Source organism: Puntigrus tetrazona, chromosome 7, assembly GCF_018831695.1.
Source record: "Puntigrus tetrazona isolate hp1 chromosome 7, ASM1883169v1, whole genome shotgun sequence".
NCBI classification, from domain to species: Eukaryota; Metazoa; Chordata; class Actinopteri; order Cypriniformes; family Cyprinidae; genus Puntigrus; species Puntigrus tetrazona.
The window spans coordinates 27826012-27837264 of NC_056705.1; the positions used below are offsets into that span (position 1 = coordinate 27826012).

Here is an 11253-nt window from a genome sequence, read left to right on the forward strand (position 1 = left end):
CATTATTATACTTCATTCATATTATGCTTCATTTAACAAGAGATATTAATCATTTTGCATTTTGCGTGTGCAATAAGAAAAAGAAAAAAAGCTAAGTTTTGAAAATGTGTGTAAGCAGTTAGACAAAAAGTAGTATGTATAATAATTTCTAACTATTATTTTTACCCAGCCGTCTGCCTGGTGTAATAATATATCATCTCCTCTGTTAGGGTTTTGCATTTTAAAAAATGGTAAGCCCTGTTAGGTTTTATTTCACTGGGCTTACGTAACAAAAATGACAGGGATCTAACAATAACAGCAACACTGAGCATGAATAATCAGATAGACAAATAAAACACAAAATAAATGCAGTGAAGTTCCAGTGAACTATCTTCACGGTCCTCTATGACTGACGCCTTCGTGTCCATCATTATGAACGTCAGGATTGTGGGAGGAAATACATCTAATTAAGAGTTGCAGTGTGTCCCCTACGTTTGTTTAAAACAATTCTGTATTTTTATTTATTTGTTGGCTCTGTTTAGTAAGTAAATATAGTAAGACAGTTCAGTATTACAGTTATTGACTTAGTAGAGAAAAGAAGTATCCTCGACCAGACAGAGCTGCTCACACTTGATAGGGAACCAGTTACAGCTGAGAAGTCCCATTTGATAGACGGTTCATAGATTGAAATCATTTACCTCCTGAGATTCTGCTCACAGTCCGTGTGTTGAATGGTCAAGCTCAAAAAATACAAAAAAATAAAGTAATCAGGTGACCTTGACAGTTACAGATTCCAAAAAAATGTAAAAACATGTATGTACGCAATAAGTGCATCGTATCAAATGTTTTCATTTAATTGTACGTCATTTAAATGCAGACACATAGTAGTTAATATAAAGTGGGACCGATTGTTCTTATTGGTTCTCACTAATAACCTACATTTTGTCAAATTTACTCTACCTACTGCATAGAATTGCTTCAGTTTTTCTTAATATTTACCATTTTTTTATATTTACTAATCTGCAGTGACTGAAATAAACATGCTTCACGCAGGACTCGTGTTCATTCAAAATAAGCAAAATTTTCTTTTCACGGTGCGCCTTCATTTTAACAATACCGGCAGATTTGTCTTTGATGTAGCTGTTACTCATCAGTCAGAACAATAATATGTATAAAAAGAAGTGCAAACAACAAAAGACGATGCTGATTAAGAAGACTGTAATGAGTGGGCAGGTAAAGACGCAAGATAACCAGAGTGTTTGAACAAGAAACACAGATAAATAGTTTCAGTCTCAGATCCTTCGACATGGATATACACTCATAAAACGCACACTATAAGCTTCTGTTATATTTATTAAAGACAAGCTGTTGATGCAAATGATGTGAATGACAGCGTTTATGCGAAGGTACAAAAAATGTTTAATGCGTCTGATTGCCTGCGTAACCTGCAGGAAAACTTGTTTTACATATTATATATAAATGCCTGCATCGAGTGTCCTGGTTGAGCTTTCATTTTTAATATGCCACAGTCAGAATTAAAATAACACACACACACACACACACGTGTCTGGCTTTTAACAAACATTTTGGTTTGTATTGGCAATCCTAGCTCAATATTTGATTGGATGTCAGACAAAAAAGCACGCAGGTGTGACTTAATGTAGAGTTTAATTTAGATGCACAGACAATAAAAGTATAAACAACAGTAAAAGATACACGGCATAAACAAAATGATTAACAACTGTATAAGCAATATGCTGGAAACAGTTCCATGTTTTCAGATTATATGATTTGGACAGTATGGATATGACATTTTAGGTAACAGGTAAAGAAGTGATCGATCAGTGTGTGTGTGTGTGTGTGTGTGTGTGTGTGTGTGTGTGTGTTCAATCTGTCAAATTCTTTCCAAGCTCGTAGATTTGTTGGCTTCGCAGCAGTTATTGAGGGGGCGTGATATGACATAATATCAACAGATCTACCATAAGTGTAAACAATTTTAAACATTTGGGATAATAACTAAGCACAAAAGGATCACGTTAAAAATCTTTAAATCGAGAGTCATAAAAATAAACTGTTTTCAGTAACACAATACTGTTGGCTGCATAAAGCTGCAGGTTTTAATGCAGCTGAATTCACGAGGAATCACTGAATGTGGCGCGTCACTAATACAAACAAATAAAGAAAATCATTCAAATAAAATGACTTACAATTACCGAACGTTGTTGTTAACAGATCTGGCAGGTAGCATGAGCAATTATTTCAAACTAAATCAATTTTAGGATTATTTAATAGATTTTAGGAGCAGTGATTTATAAACAGTCCACGAGTTATATGTAGAAATAGCTTTGACTTCGAACAATAAAGTAGAAAGGGAGGTTTTTAGGTTAAGTTTTTTCATGATTCTAGATCATTTTAAATGCTTGAAGAAAATCTGTAAATGTAAGTCACTATCAAGACGTAAAGAAATCACTTTATTATCAGATTATAGGCAATCAATGTTCGGCATTATTTGTGCATTCAGTAGCTCTGAAAATACATAATGTATAAAATGTCAAAAAGTGAAATCTACAAAATGGCAGACAGAAACGACTGGTGTGCGTCGATACGGAGATCTCCCCCTTTGCTCTCATTTGGGATTGAAACCGCAATCCCGGTGTTTAATTGAGCAAATGAGAAATGATTATTTGCAGTAGAGTATAATATTCTTCCGTAATTATCCTTGTCCGGTCTATATAGGTCAGATTTGGGAGGTGTTTGAGGTTTACCGAACAACAGGTATATTTCAAAGTGACCTGAAACATGTAAAAAGAAAAACAAATGTCTAAGGTAAAATCAAAATAAAGACACATTCTATTTCTCACAATATATAAGGAGATCTCTGAGGGGGCCCATGAGGGAAAAAAAGAAAAGAAAATGCAATCAGTTCTGTGTACATCTCAGCCATAAGTATTATTTTTGTATCATTCACTGGCAGATGCATTCCTGAATTAGTATTCACAATAGTTTAATCCTGAAAAGTGCATCTTTTAAAATTATATTTGTTTTTCGCTGTATGTGAGTTTGCAATATTTTAAATTAGAATGACGTAGTGAGTCAAAAACAACATCAGCAACAACTAAGATGAAATGTGTATCAAGCATGTGCGCTGAAATTAAATGAAAAATACGCACATAATGATTTTATTTTGAGAACCCACATCTTTTCGGAGAAATCCAGCATAATCTGAACGTCACCGAAGCACTTTAAGACAAAGAGTGAGGAAAAAAATCATAAAGTGATTTGATACACTACACTAGAGACAACAAGGACAAATCTTTTTCTTTTATATGTTATGTTGAATGACGTGGATGTTGAAAACATTTTAACAAAACTTTTTACTTGAAAGAAAGATAAAGTATTGCATACTTTTAATTAGTATTATTGTTCAAAAATCCTGTAATGACATATAGACCGATAACATGCTTTGCTGCAGATCAGTGACATCCACGGCGCGACCTGCTTTGAGTGATGAACCTGCACATTTAAACAGCGTGTTAAGACATGCACGATCTTAGTGTCTGAAGGAGATGAGGCTGAAGGCTGGGTGAAGTCAACCTAAAGGAGCAGTCTTTCAGAGCAAGCGCTTCACCTTGCTTCGCGCACAGGCTGAAATGCTTAACGCAAACACAGCTTGAGAGGAAAATTACAAATTGAAAAAAAAAAAGAGACATGAATATATGAAAATAAACTGTCAGTATAGCATGTTCTTCTGTGTTATACATGTTTACGTTTAAAAAAAAAAAAAGTTTTAATTGAAAGTGTTCAACGTTTAATTGAAAAACAGCACGTGGAAACAAGTCGAGGAAATCATAAAGGCATTAATTCACCCAGAAAATGATTCAGATGATATTAAAATCAAATACGTTTGCGGGCTTTGGGCCTTTCTTTAATAACGTAGAGCAAAAGACTGAGTTTATACACGTGTGAAGTGCTTTATCGGGGCTTTCTATAGAAATCGTATTTAATTCATATATATATATATGATAATATTGCTTCTTAAATGATTAGTAATTTACTTTAAATGAGATATTTACAAATCTAAAAACAGCAAGGCGTAGTCCTATGCATAGACAACTGTGACGTATTGAAAATGATGAATTCTTTCAGAAAATCCTCTGAAAAAGTCAGTCATTTGTAGTGATTGTTAGTGACTACTGTCAGCTGCCAGCAGAAATGAGTTTAAAAGCTCAGGACATCACAACATCAGGATCGTCCGGGCTTTGAATGCGTAGTGCGTTCACTAAAACAAACCAATCAGTCTATCGTCTAGATATTTGACCCCACTGCAAAGGTGAGTGAGAATCAAAGCGTCGTTGGAAACGTTTATTTTCGTATTAATGAATTAGTACAAAATAACAATCCGCTGCTTGCACACGTGGCTCAGAGGAGCGCATCACCTCTTGAACGTGGAGTCAGAAGACGGAGGGTGGGCCTCGTGTTAGGCGTTAGTTATAAAACATAAAAACGAACAATTCCTGAAGCCTAAGGATCTGTAACACCGTACACTAAATACGCAATCTGGTTGCAATCACGAAAGCAAGACAAAGAAAGGATGCTCCTTAAATGTTACGTATCCAGTAACTATAAAATCAATGTCATGATAAGAAGGATTCGAGAAAACACACACACACACACACACACACAAATGCCATTATTCACGTGCATGGCATCTGTTATTTAGGCATGGGCTGTCCTGATCTGTTGACTCGGATTCCTCTCTCTGAGTGTGTGTGTGTGTGTCTGTCTGCTTCTCTCTGTTTTAGCTCAGACCCTGGGGCTGGAATAACCTGCACACAAATTAACACGCATTGTCGTTATACATTAGTTTTATTTAAAAGTACTTACTTCACAAGACAAAGCGATTCACTTTAGTGTGTTACTTCTGCTCGATTAGGGAACGCGACCGGAGCACGAAACGGAAAAGGCCTGAACGCTGATGATTCGGTTCAGTCGCAGAGTATTCTGGAAATGCATTTTTGTGAAAATTAAGGAAAGCGACTCGTGCATTTGCGCATGTCAAATAATTCTCTTCACATTTTTTCAAAACACATAACTTTGAAACCCCAGGCCATTGAACGATTACTGGGCGGCATTCGCACAGATAAATCACAGAGAGCCGGTGTGTTTCATCTTCACTAAACTGCCATAGCTCTCCAACAAGCACATATTATCCACTATTTGCAAAACACGTGATGACAGATCTCAAAACACACGCAGCAGAATAACACTCGCCCTAAAACCTTATGATATTATGTCTTTATGGTACACTATCTCACGGTAAACAGATATTGCTTGCAGCACTACTGGACCTGTATATTTAATAACTAAATGATTCGGTTAGATTTTTGTCATGAAAGTCACAACAGAGAGCGTGTTTTCCAGGCTACTTGATGAAGTGTGGATAAATCTAATGTTAGAAAGTCTGGGTGGATTATGAAGACTCCCTCAGTTCACTTTATCTTGTGTGCAATTAATCTGTCTACACAGACAAAAAACGAGTCTAGAAAAAGTCAGAGATTGCTAGTAAATTTTCTATTAATTACAAAGGAGCTCCAGGGAACACGCTGAACTCTGCAGTAAGCGGTGTTTTCTTGCAATAAGCATTGCTTTATTTACAACTTCGGGAATAATTGTGCTGTGCACGATGCGTTTAGGTAAGTGTGAACAAGCCATATGTTGTATCTGGACAGCATAACTCGGGCTCCATCATTTCGAGCACAAGTGAGGGCACGTGACACTACTAGTCTAACAATGTGATGTTTTGACGTGTTCCTATAGTGAGCAACTAACGTGAGCGTAGTCGGTTTCATTTAACGAGGAGCCAGCCAAGCATCTCTCCGTCCACACGTCGGCCGCTGCGACTGTATTTCCATCTAAACACGTTGGAGTGGCACGAATCGTGTTTGGAAATTGTACGCTAACTCTCCAAAACACAATCGATGCTCCGCGAGCCGTACGCAACAGCACCTGCGCGCGCGTCAGCTGCGTCTCTGCAAAACTCCAAATAAGATGTCACGATCCAGATGTAATATTCTTTTTATTGCATTTGCGCTTTAATTCAGTTGTTCATTCACACGCTAAAACCGTTCAGCATCGCATGGTTTATTTTAGTCGTGGCAAGCATGCAGTCCCCGACCCTTAGTGTTAAAATTCAGAATTAAATCACATGTTAAATTGATAAGGCGCGGTTGGAGCCACTTGATACTGAAAGGGTGTGCCAGACTCAAAAAAAGAGAGAGAGAGAGAGAGAGAGAGAGAGAGAGAGAGAGAGAGAGAGAGAGAGAGAGAGAGAGAGAGAAAATAGTAAAAACTGTGGATCTTTTTTTCCAGTAAAAAAACAAAAACAAAAAACACAAACAAACACAAAAAGCACTCGTCTGAATTGCAACGTTTGCCATTCCGGCGATGAGTATGATGATAGTCCAAGAGGAGCAGAAGTAAGAGACAGCTTTCTTCTATTCGCTGTGTGTGTCCTCCGCAAATGCTTTTTGGGGTAAGGGCTTCCCATTGATAGTTGAGAACAGCAAGCCCAGACCGCAAAAAGATTCGTGAAAGACTTTTCCATACGCTTTGATTGTGACATCTGAGTTGCAGGCTTGGTCCGTAATTACTAACAGTCCATGTTGTTGTAGCCAATGGCCGGACCGTGTGCAGTAGACTCCAGTTCTACACATTCGCGCAGAAATGCACAGAATCCGCTCCGGCGTACGACTCCCTTCCCCTCCGAGCCCGCGCGCCGTCGTTTCATCCGCGCTCCGATGCCCTTCCTATGGCCATACTGTACGTATTCTCATGTTCGTGATGTGGTTAAGCAAAAAGCTGATCTACTCCTGTCAGTCGATAGATCTGTTGAAGGAGGGGAATTACTGCGCTCCAGCTCACAGTAAATAGAGAGCAGTGAAGGATTTCATTGGAGCGTACGAAAACTCGTCATTCGACCAATCCGCGCTCTTCTCACACAGGGAACCCCCTTTTTGAAAAAAGGAAAAATATAGAAAACTAATTCTCCGCCGGTGTGCGAAATGCATTTAATAAACGTGCTGCGTTCTTGCCCTCTGCAAAGCGCGATTTTCTAGTCCGAATGTGCCAAACCGTCGTCGTTATGACAATTTTACGAATAAAAATAAGGAATAAAACTGTTATACAGGCTTCGGTTGTGTACCGGGTGTTAATTTAGGAGCATCGAGCCAAAGCATCTGGAACGGTCCTTTTAAACGCTAACGCATCTGTCCGCATCCAATAACAATCATCACCACCGCCGATAAATATCAAAATGATCCAGCTGGAGACTTACCACAAGTTCCTCAAGATCCGCGTGTACTAGGTCTGTAGTCACCAAAGCTTCCTCCTTTCCTTGTCTCATAAAATAATGAACATCATTCTCTGAGTCTGGCTATATTTGGATACCCCACACATCTCTCGCTCGCACGCACGCGCGCGCGCACACACACACACACACACACACACACACACACACACACACACACACAAGCCATAAAATAACCTCGTCCTCACGATGGCACACGCACACACACACAGACTCTATAACCACGGAGCCCCACGCTCGCTTTTCTCTGAATGTGAAGAATTGCCTCCGGATTCCAAGGTCAGGACTGAGAGTAACAGGGGAGAACAGCGAGACCCTAACATTTAAGTCTAATCTTAACAGATAGCGCTCTCGCGGTGACATGATGAGGTTGTGGTTTCATTTGTGGAAGTCTCCAGTCAGTCACGATTCCCTCCATCTGTCTCCGGCACCCAGCGCTTTGCCCCTACTGACGCAGCCGACGCGCATTACTCACTTTAGCAGTCACGACTCGCCAATCTGTGCTGTTTCCGATGAAACCGCACGCCAAAAACGAATTACCAAGGAGCGCTGGGCTCTTATCCGCTTCGTGCGTTTGGCAAACGTGAAGAACTGATTGCTCTTTGAAATGATAAACATAAACCGTATGTATGACCGAGATTGTACAGCTACATGTTTAGTCTGACGAGCCGGTCTCGCAAAGACCACCCTTTTGGGTCTATAAACAAACCGGATTGTTTACAAATCAGCGTTGGTGATTTTGACGCTAATACTCAAATCATAGAGGGGTTTTCCTTTTTTAAAAAAATAAATAAATAAGGTGTCACCATCTATACGTGATCTCGAGGCTTTGTGGTTTCCACCCTTGTTTTTGTCAGAGGAATCCAAGCTGGTTTGGGTTTTTCCTCAGGGTGGGAGACCATCTCAGTCCGCTCGGTCAGACTTAAGACCAGCGAATCACCTTAGTCTGGTTTAAGATGGGGTTTTTAGCAGCGTTACCAGACTAACCTGAGGATCGCGTGCGTGAGCGATGAATTATTAAACGCATGTGATATACTGAATTATTGAGGAAATGGTCAGATGCACAAAAGCATCCTATAAAGACCAGACAAGTCTACCTAAATAACAATTTCCACATGACTAAGGACATGGAAAGCTGTTTCAGTCGTAGGTAGAGGTCTGGACTGGACACAAGCGGCGACGGATTTCAGCACCGCGGACAGCTCCTCTTCATTATAGAGCCGGCATCGTGCGATTGGGGCCACGAATGATGAAAAAGTCAATTAACAGGCGATCTTTGTACTCGTATTTGAGAGTTTTCTTTATTAAATCGAGCTCCAGTGTGAACCCATTCTAGCTTCGCTTCGCCCAGTAAACGCAAACAGGGTGATTCCCTGATTTGATGCGTGCGCTAACCCATCCCAAGCGTGCCGAATTAAGTGACCAAAAAAGCGTCCAGAAATACGTATTTCAAGACAGAAACATGCAACCGAGGTCACCAGGAGAGCGAGAGGTCTCGCCGGTGGAGGGAGCCCTCGATGAGAGAAATACATTGTGTCAGTACTGAATGAAACGCTCAATAACGCAAGGAAATATCTCAAGGACACGACGAGAGCACACAACGTGCAGTCCTGGTGTGTTTTTACGCCTCAGAACGAAGGCTGCATATGAGGGTGATACCCCTGTCTATTTCTGGATCGAGCTGTTGCTATTTTTAGAGCACTTGGAGAAAAAAGGCACTCACAAATGCTCCTCAGAGGAATTGTACGTGATCACCGTGACATGCGCGTTCACGTCTACTCTCTAACGCGGTTTGCGTAAAGGATCGTGACGCTCGGGTACGGAGACATGGCACCCCTTTAAAAAGACTAATCGTGATTTCTGCCTTAACTCAAATGGATGCGGATTCTGTTTGTGTTTGTTTCGTTGTTTGTTTTTTTCCTTCTGATTCGAGCAATTGTCGCGTCCCAATTAACTGCATCAAAACGACAAACGATATTACCAGTGACAGACACAATCACGCGCGAGCTCGTAATGCAATTATGTACATATGGAAAATAAGTATTTTCTGTTTCCTCCTTTATCCAAAGCTGCGTCAGCTGCATTGACGTCACGTTCATGTCCCCTCCTTTCGTCGATGCCTTAATGAAAGACGTTACCTCTGGATTCGGCGGCTGTTTTATCGTTTAAGGCGATAGCGTGGAAAAAAAGCTGGAGGCAAAAATGTAAACATTATTTATAGCGAGAGGAGAAACGCTCGGGCTCCTCACACCAGTCGGTAATGTGAGTCTGAGAGCAAGAATGGCCGTAACGATTAAACTGTCGAAAGCAGGTGGACAAAAACGACGTTTCTAATCTTAGCTTACTCAGAAACCAGACTGTACGATAACACCCGACGCACACAATCATAAAATAGGTGTGTCGTGGCTGATGGTAATGATGATGCAAAGACGAGCAGACGTTGCCAGTGAAACCCAGTTCTGGATCAGAGGCCTCATGCGAGTCGTAGACTACGACACGACGGTGCAGCAAGACGCCACGATTTGTGTTTCTACACGTTTTGGTCATCTGTCTTAAAACTTGCATCCATTTTAACAGTTTTTAAAAAATGACATCGTCGTTTTGTAATATCAAGAAGTGAAAGCTGGGCTGGGTGCCCTATATATATATATATATATATATATATATATATATATATATATATATATATATATAGAAATGCAGGGTAAAGATGATCGCCGTCGATTAAAAATCGTGTTCCACTGTGTCATTGCGTTCATGCATCAGTAGATGTCTTGCTACATATTTCATACTGATTGTCGTGAAATGTAATCAGGCGTACGCACGCACGCACGCACGCGCTCGAGCCGAGGCCTGAGGTGATCGCTGTCCGTGGTGCTGAAAGCCTCGCGTGGGCTGAGAAAGGAGCGCCTTCCTCGCAAAGTCCTTCCTTTGTTCTCACGGGGTGCAGCGGGACAGAGTTGGGGCGGTCTAGACGGTCCAGGGTGCACGTTCAGTGACTTGATTCGCTCCAGGTTCGACGATGCTTCGCATGTTCCTCATCCGCCACAACCCCAGTCAGGAGGAGCAAAACGCGAACGCGACTGACTTCACAAAAAAAAAGAGCTTGTTTCGTTGTCTGTTTGTTTATTTTTTTTTAAAACGCAGAAGCGTTGCAAAAGCTAAAAGGGTGGCGGGGATGTCAGTGCGATTCATAAATGTTACAACAGCGCGAATCGTGACCAGTCGGCAACAATGAGAACAACACGCTTCGAGAAGATCGGATTTAAAGTTGTGGCACAGCCGCGTGAAATCAAGGACGAACAATCTGATAACACTCTGCCAAGTATCGAGTTTACAAAAAGTAATGGTAAAGACTCATACACAACGTACAAACAGCCTAAAAACCAAGGCGTGAGACTTAAAGCGGCTCTAATCCCGCAACACGCAAAAGTAGCGTCTTCCGATCTAGTTTTGATCTGGACACTGTGCTCTAAATGTCTGTACAATCCCACCAGGAGCGCTCAAACTCTGCGGAGTTATCACCTAGCTCGACACCTGATCGCTTCGAAAGCGAACCGAAGTCCAAATAAAGTTCCAAGTGAGTTGAGAACTGAAACAGAGAGAAATCAGGTATCACTCACCGTGCCTTCCCGTTCGCCCAAGCGCAAAGAGACGGTCGCGGAGCGTTCACGGAGGAGTCTGGACGAGACGGAGAGCACCGACGAGCGCCCGCGTTCGGACCACAGCGCTCTCTCAGTGAATGAGCTCGCTCGCGTTTTTTTTTTTTTTGAATGAAGAGAAATACCTAGAGAAAGTGCCAGCTTCCTGTGTGTGTTTGGGGAGGGGTGATTGGTTATTGAGAAGTTAAAGGTGAGCTGGCGTCCCGCAAACTTGCACGAAACGCGACGGTGTTAGTGGAAGATGTT

The 11253-nt window shown here is 41.1% G+C and overlaps 1 long non-coding RNA gene across 1 annotated transcript; it reads right to left on the minus strand.

Annotated features, from left to right (window-relative positions):
• Positions 1 to 1312: 1312 nt before the first annotated feature.
• LOC122348021 lies at positions 1313 to 7752 on the minus strand. Its single transcript, XR_006251255.1, has 2 exons — positions 7313 to 7752; positions 1313 to 6988 (listed from the first exon to the last, which is right to left on the minus strand). It is a non-coding gene; the product is annotated as an uncharacterized LOC122348021 (long non-coding RNA).
• Between the last annotated feature and the right edge of the window lie 3501 nt (positions 7753 to 11253).